This window comes from Pelodiscus sinensis, chromosome 12 (genome assembly GCF_049634645.1).
Source record: "Pelodiscus sinensis isolate JC-2024 chromosome 12, ASM4963464v1, whole genome shotgun sequence".
In the NCBI taxonomy this organism is placed as follows: Eukaryota; Metazoa; Chordata; order Testudines; family Trionychidae; genus Pelodiscus; species Pelodiscus sinensis.
Window position 1 is genome coordinate 22,049,004 of NC_134722.1, and position 16,722 is coordinate 22,065,725.

The window sequence follows — 16,722 nt, forward strand, 5'->3', positions numbered from 1 at the left end:
CTGTCATCTGAGCTGGCTCTGTGCAGCTGGGACCAGAGTTTTCTGGCTGCTGCCGGGGCCAGAGCTTCTGCTACTGCCCAGGATCTCAATTGCTTCACTGCGGCCACCTCCACAGGGCCCCTGGCTGAGTTGCCGGTCCCCCCGCCCACCTCCTAGCCCGTAGCCAGACCTCCATAAACCTGGACTCTGTGGTCCAGGATAATCTGTGGTCCTGCTAGAACATGGATGCTGCCAGATCAGAATAACTGGTTAAGGGAGGTTACAACCTGTAGTAAGTCATATGAAAGAATTCTGTTTTGCCACAAAGGATGAGAAAATTAGGATTCATATATCATTGAATCCAGTTGGAAATGGTCTGTTCTTGATTAAGAACACAATAACAATATAATGTCAGTACAAAACACAGGGAGACAGATGTAGCTAGAGGAGTTTTTAATAGCTTACAACATACTGTGGGTAAAAGAAAGTAAAAACTGCAACGAGCGAAATAAAAATAAGGAAAACGCTGATCTTAGTTTCAGCAGCCTAAATTTGAAATGTGTCTCTTAAAGTCAATGGAGTAATTCTGACCTATTATTTGAAAAGGAGACTTAATACCTAGTGCCTGGTAGGAACTTTTTGGAAAAATCAAAAATAATTTTAAAAAAGGAATCTTCTTGCCAGCCCTGCACAGATCACAGCTTTGGTGCTGAAGTGGAAGCCCAGATCTTACAAGTCACTGGCATGTAGCTGAAGGGTCATAAATTTGTTTGCAAAGCACTGGCATGTATCTTGTGAGCTTCCATTAGCAGAAGCAGCTGTACTACAGGATACTCCTTAATGTCAAAGGTGGCATCTTTTGCATACAAAGAATATTTTCTGGAGCCGTGTCTATGTTAACCACTGAAATGGTGATTTATCAGACAGAACTCCTCTGAGCTTTTCCTGTTTGTTTGGCCTGGTTCAGCTCTCCAGCTTTTGCATTATTCTTTCTGTTCTGTTCAAATGCATGTGGCTATTGCCTATTGCATGTTTCGCTTACTTTAGGAAATATTTGTGAGTTCACACTTTTGTTAGACCTGAAATGCTCAGTCAGACTCAGATGATGGGCTATATTTAGGGTGACCATATTTTCCTATGCTGAATACAGGACACCTGGTAAAATTAGTCATATTCAAGCAAGTTCAATAATAATCAATCAGAAGTATGCAGTACAAATGTTCAAACTTACATCCAGTTGACTGAGCGCCTGTTAAAAAGAAATTCTGCTTCGCTGGAGTCTTTTTATTTACCTTCTTAAGTTTGTACAGGGAGAGGTGACACACACATTTCCTATAGCTCTCACACAGGGATGGGGGTGACTGACCAACCTGACCCAGCCCAACGCTCTTCATCCTGCATGCCTGGGTGGGCCCGTAGGATGGACCTTCCTCTCCTGGTACCACGTCTGGAGTCAACATGTGGGAGGCACACAGGGTCACAGGGCCCCCTCCACAGATTTCAGTCAGAATTCACAGCAGAGCATGGCTGCAAGCAGCCTTTCAGCACTGAGCGGGAGGGAAACTGCTTCCAGCTGCATGGAGGTGTGGGTGGGGGGGGGGGGGGGAGGGATGACCTGTCCATCTCTTCCCTTCTGCGCCTCTGTTGTGCTCCCCTGTAGCTAGAAGTAGTCCCTTCCTGTCTGCACAGTGTTGAAAGGCAGCTAACACCTCCCAGCTGGCTACTGACCCAGCCACTTCCTATTCCCTGGCTAAAGCACAGGTAGGAAGGGGTTAAGCCTTACATTGTGCACCAATGTGCCTAGGGGACAGAGCATCCTAGGGGCAGGACCTAGGATGGGGGCCGTGTGTGATGAGAGTGCTATGCCCTTGTCTGGGGAGCTACTGTGAAATTGGCAGGGTCGGGGTATAAACAGGCTAGTGATAGCTTGCTCCCCATCACTGCAAAGCCTAGCTGAGGGGTGGAGAAGCATTCCCATAAGAATATAAGAACAGCCAGTAGGTCAGACCAAAGGTCCATCTAGCCCAGTATCCTGTCTGCTGACAGTGGCCAATACCAGATGCCCCAGAGGGAGGGAACACAACAGGTAATCCTCATGTGATCCCTCCCATCACCCACTTCCAGAGAAACAGAGGCTAAGGACGCCATTTCTACCCATTCTGGCTGATAGATTCATGGAGGTTAGGTCCATCAATGGCTATCTAGCTCTTTTTTGAACCCTGTTAAAGTCTTAGCCTTCCCCACATCCTCTGGCAAGGAGTTCCACAGGTTGACTATGCACTGAATGAAGAAAAACTTCCTTTTGTTTGTTTTAAACCTGCTGACTATTTCATTTGGCGACCCTTAGTTCTTATATTGTGGGAATAAGTAAATAAATTTTCCTTATTTACCTTTTCCACACCAGTCGTGATTTTATAGACCTTTATCATATCCCCCTTTAGTTTCCTCTTTTTCTAAGCTGAAAAGTCCAAGTCTTTTTAATCTCTCTTCATATGGGACCTGTTCCAAACCCCTAATAATTTTTGTTGCCCTTTTCTGAATCTTTTCCAATGCCAATATATTTTTTGAGATGAGGCGACCACATCTATACACAGTATTCATGATGTGGGCGTACCCTGGTTTTATATAAAGGCATAAAGATTTTTTCTGTCTTATTCTCTATCCCTTTTTTAATGATAGCCCCATGCCAAGGCTATTTGGAGCTTTGGCACAAGCTACAGATTGGCTCCTCCTGGCCAGCAACCTGGGCTGTGGGGTCTTGTGGTTTCTTTGGGTGCCAGAGGCAATGGGGAAGGAAGGATTCTGCCAACCAGGCTGCTAGTGAGCTGAATGATCTGACCGAGGTCTGGTTCTCTGCACAGTGCTGGGAATGGAACTCATCCTGGTGGGGGGGTATGGACGAGCAGTGGGGCTGGGCGTGCGTGAACCGTCACAGCAGGGACAGTGAGAGGGAAGCATGTATAGGTGGGCAGCAGAGGTGACACATAACCAGCTGCTGCCAGCCACTCACCAGCCACCGCAGCAAGCAGCCAGTGCCTTCTGGAAATAGGACAGGGGGCCTGCTGACCAAGAAGAGGCACCACATCAGGGACTAAACTGATGGACCATCAAGGGAGAACAGCTGGCTCCCATATGCTGCAGCAGTGCCCAACCACTGGTATGGCATTCCCAATCCCATCATCAGTCGCTGGATCCACCCACTCACTGCTGGTGGGTAGGCAGTTGGTGAACAAGGAGCCAGCCAGCAGAAGGACCCACCAAAAGTGATGAGAAGGGAGAGAGAGAAGATACAGGCCAGCTGGCCCATTTTTTTTTTTTAAAAAAGTAGGGACACCTGCAGTAAGGCTTATATATAAGACTGTACCTTTAAAAACAGAACATCTGGTCACCCTGGAGTTATTCCTGCTGCAGTTCATTGCTAGAACCCCATTGACATCAATGAGTGTTTGGCCTTTAAAAATTGATCGCAGGGTATACCACCTCTTTACAGGTCTCAGGCAGTGGGGGCATATGCCATCCTGCAGGGGGAAGACAGATGAACAACCCTAGATTATACTGTCTTGTATGAAGGGGGTGAGAGTCAATAATAACAAGTAGTTTCCAGGTAGCCTGTAAAGCCCTCCCTACCCGCTGCCCTGCCTTTTGGATCTAGCATCTTTTGACATGAGCCTACCTAGTAGAGAGATTAGTCAGGAGTAGTCAGTTTAACTCAAAAGGGCTGAATTCTATCATCTCAGTGCATTAAAATCCTCACCATCTTTAGTGACACAGTTTGGGTATGCAAGGTTGGGCCCAAAGTGAACAGAGGGGGAAAAAGAGAGGAGAGGAAAAAGAAGATTGGGAGGGTCTAAAAGAAAAGCGTGTGGTCAATGGGAAGGAGGAAAAGAAACAGAACCGGTACTCCTTAGAGTTCTCTGCATCACATTTCAGGCTTCCCTCTCACACTGAACCAACAACCCACAACATTCCTGCATACCCCCTGTGTGCTTGTAGAGGGGTGTCTTTCTCTTTCGAACTCTGTGTTGAAGTTGCACACATTTTATGAATATTAATTCGTGTCCTACCAGAACACTCTACAGAAACTTGCCACAGCTCAGCATGCTTTGGACTATTATGACTAAATAGCATTCTTTCCAAAATGTGATGCTTATGTGCTAAAGAAGGTGGGGATTTAGTGTTATGCCAACAAGGAAGTTTGTTTTGGTATTCATGTTTTCTGTAATAAAAGAGTAACAATAGTATTAATACTTAGTACTTACACATTTCTTCATATGTTCAAAACATTTTACAAACATTTACGCATAAAACCTCTCAACACTATTGAAGGCAGGTAGGAAAGACAGTATTGTCATCCCAGAGTCACAGATGGGGAGAAAAAACAATGGAGAGGGGTAAAGGTGAAAATTATTAGAGGTACCTTCTCCTCTGAAAGCTCAGCTTGAGGTGTTCCTACCGTTTCCCTCAAAAAGAGAGGCATTTAAAATGAGTTGCCTTTTCTGAAAAACTGGGTGCCTCTGACTTGTCCAGAGCCATCTAATGAGTGAGTGGAAGAGGAGTGATGAGAATGCTGGTCTCCCAGTTCCATGCTCTGTCCATACTGACTTTCAAAATAGCTTCCAATAAACAACATTCTTTCCGCTGAGCTACAATCCAATTTTACTTTCCATACAATAAGCATTTTGGCTGTGGTCACAGTATCAATTTTAACATTCACTGTGCTCCTGTTTTGGAGGAACCTTTTTGAGGGCACAGATTGAAAGACCTAGTACCATAGCCCTCTTCTACCTCTTAACTTCCATGATTCTAATAAACCTATCACAGTTTGGGGGGGGGGGGTTGTGTGTGGAGAGCGAGGTAGAGGGGGTAAGGAGGAAGGTGTCTTTAACTTTATCTCACAGGTCTCAATGAGTGTTTTGGCTTTTGACTTCAACAGAAGGATGGCCATCGAACCAAGCCTCTTGTCCCTGTCCTCTCAGCTATTCTGTAATGTTCAATGTCCTACTGTATTGAGGTACAACTATATGAAAAAAATCACTGCTAGTGTGTAGAGTGCTGCTATAGCTGCAGATAATGCCCTTTTGAAGGTGTGTATCCTGAACTTGGAAATTTACAAGATTCTTTGGGATTTACTTTTTCTCTCAAAGATAGATTGACTCATGAGAAACTTTAAGGTGGAGCAAGGAGTGTGGAAATGATTATCAAGGGAAGGTCAGTACTAGTTCTTCAAGTCTGAGCATGTCCCATTGTTAATGGTACATAAATAATGCTAGCTAGATTCCTGCGGTGTAGCAAAATTGCTATCACACTTTTCTGAGTCTCTTACAGGTTTCTGACTCACTCCATTCAGCATCAATGAGGTTGATCTCAATTTTCCCATTTTAAAGTGTGGTTAAGTGTGAACTGGTAATATGACACTTTCTTATTCAAGAATTTTGTCCTTTTAGTTTCAAGTCATAAGTACTTAGCTGACAAAAGCAAGGGGATTTTTTTTAAACTTTACTGTATAGAAATTCAGAGCCACTGAGAAAGAATGACCTGGGTTTTACTTGCCCTGATGTATCAATGCAATTAATTACATTTCCAGATCAGATCAAGTTGCAGAATCTTTATTACAGAAGGGTGATTTCAGTACCAGAAAGAACATTGCCTGGTTTTCAGATCCCAGGCTGAATTTAGATCACCAGCAGTTAGAAAAACATCTTTGACTTATGTGACCCACATTGCTTGGGAAGTCATTCTGAGAGAACCTAGGGATGTCCTTTGCACACTTCTAACATTATAACCTCTTCTACATCATCAGTGTTACAGAAATCTCTCTCTAAATAAAATACACACACACATATACACACACTGATATCCTTAGCTTCACTTATATTGATGTCATTATAATGTAGTACTCTGCTTTAACTTCAGAATAAATCCTGCTAAAAGTAGCTGATTTATGTATTTCAACCTAGGACCATCTTATATTACAATAGGAAGCAAAGTCATCTTGTGCTTTTTAGTATCTGACTATGAATAGTGACCCTGAAACAACATCTTTTGTTGTTAGCTAATGTTAATAATAGAGAAATCAAAGGAAATTGATGCTACACTATAATGTAGTAATTTAGCTTTAGGCCAGGTCTACACTGCAGATACTGGGAAGAGCTATGAGATGTCAGTCCCATGATTAAACAAAAAGGAGAAGTAGATCCAAGTGTTGTCAGATTTGAGAGGTAAATCTGAGTGTCACAAGGCAGATGTTAGACAGACATCTGTCAGGGATGTTCTAGATAGTTCTTGATCCTGCCGTGTATGCAGGGGACTGGATTGATGCCCTCTTGAGGTTCTTTTCACTTCCAGCAGTCTATGATTCTATGAATACAGATGATAGGCCAGACCAGAAAACTTTACTCCCTCCCTTAATACATTGACATTGACCGGAAGGGGAGAAGGGAAACGAGGAGTAACGGTAGTTCGGAATAGGAAGCCTAGTCCGAACTGCCTAGTCCGTGCCGCACGGCACGGAGTCCGCAAAATGGCAGCGCCCGGCAAGATGCAAATGAAGCCCGGGAAATTCAAATCCCGGGCATTTGCAACTCTGGTTGCCTACATTACCACCCTAGTTCGAACTAGGGTGGTAGTGTAGACATACCCCTAGGAAAGCACCTTTTAGGAAGATCACTAAGTATTGAGCACATCAGAGGGAGGGACAGGATTCATGGATGGCCTGGCCTGTCTGTAAACAAATTCACATTATGTGTGATGAATGGCATCAAACAGCTGCTGCTATGTTTAAACAAAATCAGCATGGACACTCCTGGGATCCACCCTCAGACAGTCATCAGCAGCCACAGATAGCTCCTCCATACTGGTCCTGCATTTAAAACCTGACACACAGAAGCAAAGACTTTGAAGATTACAAAAACTTGCAAGACTGAGATACACCTGGAGCTGCTCCAACCCCATCTTCTCAATAAACCCTGCCCCACAAATAGATGGGTAAAGACCAGTGATAACTGAGTTGCTTGTTTAATGGTGGCTTGTGAGCAGGATCCTCCCATAGCATGGGAATTCATGAAAGGGCTTTGAAGTTAAATGGCACCAGCCTCAGCTGGAATAAATAGGTGATAAATGGGTGAAACCAGGATGAGGCTGGAATGTTTCTCACATATTCTCTCTGCCTCTCCCTCTCTCCTCAGGCAGCACAAGGTGTCTCTGACATCCCCTAACTCCTCAGGAGGGAGGTAAGGAGAGGCTGAGCCAGCAGCAGTCCTTCTCAGGTCAGGAGTTATCCCAGAACTTCTAGGTTCAAACTTGTCTGTTCTCACTGCTTTCAACACCACTCGCTACATGAGCTGGGAGTGGTAGAAGGAAGCAGTGCCACAGAAGGCCTCTGAGATCATCTCTGAGCTATAAGATCAGATCTTTTTTAAACACATGCAAATAAGCCCGACACTCTAACTTTGTCTATTACACATCGTCGCTGACAGTCTGCTGGATGTGCACATTAGTGCACTTAGTAGAAAGAGACAAATCCTGATTGCTTGGGTTAGACGTTTGAACTTATTAAATACACAAAAATTAATCTGATTTCTCAGTGGTACACTTGGAATGTTGGCCCTGTTGGGATATGTGTTGTGCTTGTACACAAATGTAGTCCATAGCAAATCTTCTACAAGTGCATTGAATGTCGTGATTGCTTCCAGGGGTGTATAATTTACTTACTCAGAGGCAGGGAAATTCAATCTTTCTTTAGTTTGCCCCTTGGGAAGGTGCATCGGGGAGCTGTTTGTTTTCAAAACAATCATTAGCAAAGTAGTGCCTGCCTCCTTTTGTGTAAGACAATGATTTTATTGATACATGGTAATAAAGATCGTGAGATACAGAGGCAAAGTACAAACTGCTTTGAGGCTTGGTGTCCACTTTTGGACACCAGAGAAACTTACATTTCAATGTGAAGTTGCAGCTTTAGTGACTATTCAACATTTTGAATAGATGAAGTAATAAGAAAATGAAGCAGTTAAGGAATACTGTGTTCCTGCGTTGCTTTAGTCACTATATTTCTGTGACACATATGATTACCTTTCCGCACAGAGTAACAAATCTGCTTGTGAGAAAGAGAATTAGGATGGTAAAGACTGAATTATTTTGCTAAGAACTGGGCAGAAAAGGGATGTTCCAAAATGGCAGCAGCTGGCATCTTCGAATTCTTTTCCTCTGTCACATGAGCACACTATGAATAGAGTTAATCATGAGCACAAGGCTATTTTTATGAAAAGTCCTGAATCGAAGCATTTGTTGTATAAAAAACAAGACCTAACACATCCCCAAATCGACTCTCCTATTTTCTTCTGTGTCTTTTACAACGTTCTGGGCTACTGGGCTTGACTAACCACACACTATGGAATGGTGTATACTTAGATTGACCTGGTTATCTTACTCAGGGCTGTGAAAAATGTTATGCCCTGTTTGACATAGTGTTTTCAACTAAATTCTGCTGTTGACCTAGTTACCACCTCTTCGAGAGGTGTGTTACCTTCACTGGCTGAAACCCCATTTCTGTTGATGGAAGAAGCATCCATGTTACAGTGGCACAGCTACAGTGTCAAAGACATGGCTTAAGTCAGTGAGATTTGGTCTGGGCTCTATTACTATTGCACTTTTGCAATGGGGTTCTCTTGCCATCTGGTCTCCCAGGCTTTTGTGAGAAGAGATGGCTCTAATAGGGTTTCAAAGTCCTGCATGATAGGGGATTTGTAATTGGTTTATTTCATAACGGTCATACTTTTCAACAGAGCATTCACCCAGGGAAACTGGGATAGGCACACTGGATAGGCACTCCAAATACCTAAGGAGCTACACCTTGGGGCCATAATTTCTTATGTACAGCACCTAGAGTAACAGGATCCTGGTCTCAGTTGAAACCTCAGGGACATACTTCAGCATCAGTGCTAAAAACAATACAGCTAAATCTTCAGGTTCACAGAGATTGTGATTCTGTTTGCTGTTTATCATGTGGTTTGTTCTCTCATGTTTTCTACTTTTTTTCTTCTCCACCAATAGAAACCCAGCTTTAAGAAGACGTTTACTGAATCTGAGTCTCCAGCACTTGGCCTAGTTTTCTCTGTAAATGGACCATTCATCAACCTTCCACTCTCCTGCTGCATAGAATGTCACACAGTTGCAAGAGCATCATCAATCTTGCTATCAAGGTCTCAACAAGCTCCCGCCACATGTTCAACCTACTGAGCCAGTTTACATCACTGAATCAAGTACTGCTTTGTAACCCACAGCAATCTCTTCTAATTTTGGTCTCTTAGACTCACAGTCCCTCCTAATTCATACAGAAAATCTGAATGGGAAGAAAAAATAAATGAAACATAATGTAAATACATCTATTCCACCAGTAAAACTCCATGTATTAAACTGAACAGCTCGCAGGAATGTGTGTGAACTCAAAATGCAATTCTTTTTAAACACGGGGTAGAGCTCTTTAAGTTTTATGTACCAGCAAAATCAAAGTAGGAACTAGCAGGAAACAAAGAAATAGCTTACAGTTTAACACCCACAGTTAACAGTGCTCGATCATGCAACAGTGCACCAATATCCCCAAGAACAGGAACTTTGCAGCACCCCCAATGGCTGATCATAGAGCAGTGCTGATGAGTTCAATGGGAATATCCAGCCCAGGCTTCTTCCTCAGCCAAGGACAGGAGGAGCCACGTGAGGCCTCGAGTAAGAAAATAGGGGGAGTCCTTTGTTCCGAGCCAGAGCTGAAAAGTCTTCTGTTGTGGGTCACAGACTCATAGAATATTAGAACTGGAAGGGAACTTGACAGGTCATCAAGTCCAGTCCCCTCCCTCACAGCCGGACTGAGCACCATCTATATCATCCCTGATAGGTATTTATCTAACCTGCTCTTAAATATCTCCAATGATGGAGATGCCATATCCTCCCTAACCCCCCGCCCCCCCCCCCAACCTACCACCAGTCAAATACCAGCAGCATGGAACTGGTGAAGCTCAATTCCGACTTTGCAGTTCCCTGGAAAAGTTTTACCAGAGCTTGCAAACCCTGCCAGCCATCATGAAATGCAAATGCCAGAATGGAATGCCAAGCAAGACTCTACTTCTTGGGGAGAAAAAAGCATCTCTTTTGCAAGCACATTTCCACTCCAAGCCTTTATTTCTATCAATATATTTTACTACGTGGAGGTGCTGACAGGGAAAGGGAAGGTGTCAGTCAAAGCCCAGTATAAAATGCTGCATCATTATTACCCCTTTTTAAAGAGAAGATACAAATTATGTTCATTCATCTTTATCATGCACTGGCAATTTGAACTAAACATGGACTTCTAAGTGACATGGCAATTTTGGACTCTTTATAGATGACCCTTTGAATAGCTTACGTAACTTCAGATGCCCTCACTCTGCTCAATAAAGAGCATTTGCTGCCAGGATAGAATGACCAGTATTAAGGTGCTTGAGAGAGCAAACATAACCAGCATTGAGGAAATGTAATTGAGAGCATAACTTAGATGGACCAGACATGTCATCAGAATGGAAGACCACTGTCTTCCAAAACAGACCTTGTATGGGGAGCTGAGTCAAGGTAAAAGAAAGAAGGTTCAGCTTCAAAAGTGCTTCAAAGAGAACTTCAGGAGCAGCTTCCAGTGGACTGGAATCAATCTTAAAAAACTCAAGCAAATGGCTCAAAGCAGGAGTTACTAGTGATCTCTGGCTAAGTTGGTACGTAAGAGGTTTGAATGGGATCGATGAAATAGTCTCCAGGTACTATCGAGTAGTATCATCAAAGGTTTGGATTTACCATGTTCACTGTGGACAGCTGTGCCCCAAGGTTTGTAGTCATACGCATAGCCATAGATGGGACTATATCAACATTATCATCAGTGACGGACTGCCAACACAACACTGAATTTTTTATTTGAAAGATAAGGATTTGATAGCATCATAACTAAGTTAAAAAGCAAAGAATCACTGTGGACATTTGATAGTTGAGATATTAACTTCTATTTCACTTTGAAGCTCAAAGCCTGGGAGCTATTAATCAGTAATAATAACTAAAAGAATGATAATTAAAAGAATGATGACGATGATGATTTTTGTACTTTTATAGAACCTTCATCACACGGCATTTTTGGGAGGGAGGTAAATATTTTATTAACTTTTCAGGCAGATAAAATGAGGCACCAAGAATTAAATCTCATAAAGCAAGTTAATGGTGGTGGGTGGCAAAATCTCCATTGACTTCATTGGCAAGGTTTTTTCCCTATGCAGAAGTTATGAATTTTAGCTGCTTTGATCTCTAGGCACAAAGAGTAGAGATTTTCATAGACAAGGTTGGAAAATGAATTTTTAAATGAAAGATGATAATAACAAAAAAAAATCTAATTACTGATCAAACAAACTATTGATTATTCCAGTAATTTGCATTATTTCTAGCAGCACCAAGTTCTGGTTTGGGTTTATGGGAGGTTTTTTTAGATTAAGGCCCAGATTTTTAAAGGTATTTAGGCATTGCTTTGCTCAGTGTTGCAATAACTAAGCGATTTAGGAGTTTTCATATTATTTTAAAAGTGACTTAGGCACTTGGGAACCAAAAATCCCTTAGGTTAGTAAGTGCCTAAGTCACTTTTAAAAATCAGATTTAGGATCTTAAATCAGTAAGCATTCCAACAGTGAGCACAGCAACACTTAAATACTTTAAAAAAATAGGCCTAAGTCTTTTAAGTGAGATTCTATTGTTTTTCTCCAACATCAACAGAATTTTACTTAAAACATTTATATTGTATTTACTAGTATGATGGGAAACAACACATTTACTGCAACTTATCTTGCCTATGTTCTTCTTCACTTCAACAATGAGTCATTATTCAGAGTATGTTTATGTAATATCATAAATACCAATCTCTGGTATTTATGTAGCGTAGTATTTACTTGGGCAAGTTGCCACATGCATGAAAGTAGTAAACAAAGAGTCATTCTTTGGGGGAAGGGGGGTTAAAAAAGAGTCTTAAAATGAATCCAATTTTCCTTTATAAGGCACTCCTTGTTATGTTACCTAAAGTGGCTCTTTAAGATATACATTATGATAAAACATACAATTCCTGGGAGACTTAATTGTGGTTCCTAAGAGACTGGTGAATAAACAATCAGGGACAAAGTGTTTATTTTTCCCTAGGCTTTTCTTAACTATTAAGGGAAAGCATGAAAATAAAAGGTTTTACAATTTTGTAAAAACCTTTTCAGCAGGAATGTATCAGGCTGGTAAAGAAGAAGGAATGTTGGACTACGCACCTTCCCAAACATGACATTTCTGTTAAAAGCAGAACTATTTTATTGGATTTCCAATAATCCTAATTTGTAAACTAACTTAGTGGCAAGTGTAAATATCATGGTAAGCCTTTTGTTTGCTGTATTTACTGTACTGTATCTTATGCGTTCAGGGGACTAACTGTAGCGCATGTATCAATGTGAAGAGCTTGCCTTGTCTCACCTCACTCTTGCATCTGCACAAACAACTTCCTTCACAGCTAGGTGTCCAACTCTTTCATGGACATAAGAAATGTTCTGCCCTACATGTAGGGCCCAAGCCTGAGAAGGGCTAAGAAACCTCTAATGACTTGTTGTCAATGGGGCCAAAGAGCTCAGCAGACTGTACAGGATTGGGCCCAGAAAGGAAACCATTTCCATTGATTTCCAAAGCTTTCAATCAGAATATTTAAATCCCCGCTTCACCAGCAATTTCGGTCGGCTACATTTGCATTCCTAGCTCGAACTAGGGAGCAAGTGTAGACGTACCCTAAGCGCTAGAGCCACCAAATTTGGTCAGCAGCTTCTTCTAATCGTAACTTAAAGCAAGGTCAGAGTTTGGTTGTGCCAGGGTTTGGTTGTGCTATGACAAAGGAATGTGCATAGAATGGGATTGTTATGCATCCAACAGAAAGGGAAGGGTGTGATAGGAGGGACAGTTATACTTACTAATGGTCCCACAGGGGGAAAGCAAGTGCCCCTGCCCCAGAGCAGCCACTGGCTAGCAATATGATCCCCATTACCCTGGCCTGCTCCAGTGAGAAGCTGCCAGCCCCTGTGCATCTCCCACCGCCCTGGGCTGCCTTCAGAGAGCAGCTGCCAGCCGGGCTGCATGAGACTTCCGCCCCGTCATGCCAGGCCAACCCCGGGGAGAAGCCGGCAGATGGCCTGCATGGCATGCATGCCGTCCTGGGCAGTCCCCCTGCCAGTCCCAGAGAGAACCAGCAGGCAGCCTGCACAACCCCCTTGCAGCCCTGGGCCAGCCCTGGGGAGAAATCGGCAGGCAGCCTGCACTCCTCCCCTCCCACTGCTGCTCTGGGCCAACCTAGGATCCAGGCAATGCCGGGTAAGTCTTCTAGTTCAGTGTTTCTCAACCTTTTTTTTAATAAAATATCCCTTTAAAAAATTGTAAGTACCCCTACTACCTACAGTTTTCAGACACACAAAATTTATTTCTATCATTGCAACACATTTGTTTAAACAACTTAATCGTGGCCGGGCAGGTGATGAAAATTTTGGGTGTAAAAAGTACAAAAATAATCAAGCGCTGTAAAACTTAAAACAAAAATTCAGTTTTCTCCAAATTTCAGTTGTGTTGATGTACCCTCCAGACTTCTCTTGAGTACCCCTAAGGGTATTTATACCACTGATTGAGAAACACAGTTCTAGTTAATTAATGTTTGTAGAGTGGTCCTTGAAAAGTAGTGCTCAGGAGGATGAAATGGCACATACAGTAGCCCTAGCAGGGATTTGGCCCTGTATCACAGAAGTCAGTTGGAGCTTTCCTGCTGACTTCTCTAGACACAGGAACAGGCCCTAATAACTTAGCAGCACTAGTGTTGACCTAGCATTCTTCTTCTGATCAGTTCATTAGATTGTTCAGATGTGTAGCCCGCATTTATTTAAGGTACACATTACTTTCCTTTTTTAGCTTAGTAATGGTAGACTCTGTTATGTACCAAAAGCACTGAATTAAATGCTGATGAGATCAGTTCAGAGAAACGAGAGCTCATGAACTATAGATCATTACTAAGTGATGGGACATTCTCATTCTCTCTCTCTCTCTCCCCCCACCCCCATACATTTCACGTCCAGATCTGCAAATACTGTAACAAGGGAGATCCAGTCACAAGATGAAGCTGGTCAAGCTAGTACTTGTTCCTGCCTTAAGAATTTATGAGGGAAGTGAATAAACATGATTGTTGTGGTAATTAACCCCATGTAAATCACAAATCCTGCTTTTATAGGCTTTTGTTTGTGCTGTAGTTGTTAAAGGCTAGTCCTTGTTTCCATGAGGTAAACCACAGTTTTCAAGCTGGGTTGAGCCCTGAGGCAAAGCCACAGCAAATGAAGGGGAAGATCACGCAAAGGAGAGAAATGGAAGGGAACTCAAGAAGAGAAACTTGATATGTGTTCTTCTTCTTTTTGTTTCAAAGATTCTTCAAGTTAAAAGAAAGGAATCTCTGGGTGACTTTGTTTTGTAACAGTTTTATCTTAAAAAAAGGAAGGCTTAAATTTTCAGCCACTTGGAGCCCAGTCTTTCCTCAATCCATGCAAGTAAATCCAAGCACTGCTGGAAAAAGGAATAGCTCCCAATGGTCTTATGGTCATTTACTTCCCTGTAGCTGCCCATGAATTAGTGGATATTGCAAGCCTAGGTCAGCATAACAGCCTCTAATTCAAACTGGTTCCTTTAGTTCTATTTATATTATATTAAAATCTTTGCAGAGATTAAGTGTTTATATTGTGCTGATGGACAATTCTGGCATTTGGTGAGTTTTTGTTCCCACTCGGACCTTCCCACCTCTGCCAATTAAGGTCATAGAGGTAGTTTTGTGACATGGGAATTTGCTGCAAATAAATAGATTCTGTGCTATTAATATTTTTTTGAAAAACAGTTACATTTTTTAACATTCACTAGTTGCAATCTAACAAGTTTTGCTAAAAATATAATCACCACCACAACAGTGGGAGAGCTGAACAGGCCATAGGTAAATTGTGCAGATCAGTCAGTTAATGTCTGGAAAGCACATTGAGACTTCCTGCTGCACGGTGCTATGTAAAGTGTCAAATATTGAAGTTAAATGATGTTAACTTGGGACAAGACAGCATCTCTGTAGACAGACTTCCAATTACCGTCATGAGAAATGGCTGAGTATATGAAGATAATGTCCAGTTTCTACAGGACTCTTCTGACTACAAGTAGGGCTCTTATCATTATCAGCTAACAAAATTCAGAGTAACTGATGACTCTAGTCACTCAGCTGGTTTTAAGTCCCATACCAAGAGTTCAAAAATACCAGCCCTTTGGAAATGCTTCCAGGCGCTGAGCTTGATCAAACTGCTTCTGAATCTTGCTCTGACCCCGCTCATTCCACAAACCCACCCCAAGGATTTTTCTCTCCCCACCTCTGACTGAAGGCTGAAGAGGAATGATCACCCGGCAAAGGCAAAACACAGTACAAATGGAAACACATTTAGCAGTTCACATACCTTACGAGCCATTGAAGGCTGGTGGAAATGTGCATAACATGCCAGCCATGTTGAACCCAGGAACTACCCAGCCCATAATCTCTAGGGACAGAGACGTTTCTGATTGTGCTCCAGATTCCCCATAAAAGCTCTATTGTTACTGCAGTACAGTCTTTACCAGGAGCCATGGCACTGGGCCACAGCCTCCGGAGACACTCTGAATCTGCACAAAACAAGTTTTCCTAAACAGTTTAAGTGTTCCCCAGCCCAGACTCTTTACATCCTAGTTGTTTGTGCAGGAATGCTAGCCCACCAAGCCCTGCCTATAATATGAGTGTTTAAACTCCACAGAGACATGTTTTTTCTAGCATACCAGAGTGCTTTAACTTACTGGCCATTTAAAACTAGGATTAACAGGCAGATTCCATAAACACAGAAGTAATTTCTCCTAGCCTAACTGTGATTTGTAGTAGTTCATGAGATAAGTGCAGAGTTTATTAAACAACTCATTTTATGCTGAAGATACTTGCACTCAATATGCTCCTGCTCCCTCTCCTATTCCCTCTTCCTGTGCTAATGGGGAACAACATCAACCAGTCGCTGTTGGTGGTAAGGGGCTCTATCACCTATGTGCCTACCTGCCAGAGTACAAAGTATCTCACTAGTGTGGGTTTTAAGCACCACTTCTTCTGGTCTCTACAGTCTGGTTTCTGTGAACCCCCAGTAGTTGGAGCCCCCATATTATCAGTTCCTTGGTCATGTTACAAATACAAGGGCTCTGCTTGTCCTAATTTACTCTCATTTCTTGTGTCAGAACATGCCTGACTACCTGATTTTTGTGTGCAGTTACCCATTTTTCCATGCCAACATAGTTTTGAGCATGGAAGGTGAAGAGCCCATTTGACAGTGAAGCCTTGATCCTCAGTGTCACCCAGCATATTCCTTGCTAGCAAGCATATGAGCCACTTTGGACTCTTTCTCTCTTGCACACATCCAACGAGTATTATACACAGCCACCAAAAGAGCTACTGAACTGAAAGTGTTAACTCTCATTTGTTGATAATGGTTCTCCTTGTCATCTCGTACCCCTTCACCATGAAGCACTAGTCTTTCCTATCTCCGGAGGCTAAACCCATTGAGGCTATGTCTACACTATGGGGTTATCCTGGAAAAACTTCCCCGCGTCCAGGAAACGTGTCTGCTCTTCCACTTTTTTTTTTTTTTTTTTTTGCAG

At 42.5% G+C, this 16,722-nt stretch overlaps 1 long non-coding RNA gene across 1 annotated transcript in view; it reads right to left on the reverse strand.

The window, feature by feature from the left end:
- Positions 1 to 15,709, reverse strand: part of LOC142831149 (uncharacterized) — a 32,054-nt gene extending 16,345 nt beyond the window's left edge. Inside the window, exon 1 of the long non-coding RNA XR_012906813.1 lies at positions 15,510 to 15,709. This is a non-coding gene — a long non-coding RNA (uncharacterized LOC142831149). The remainder of the gene's footprint in view (positions 1 to 15,509) is intronic.
- Positions 15,710 to 16,722: the final 1,013 nt, after the last annotated feature.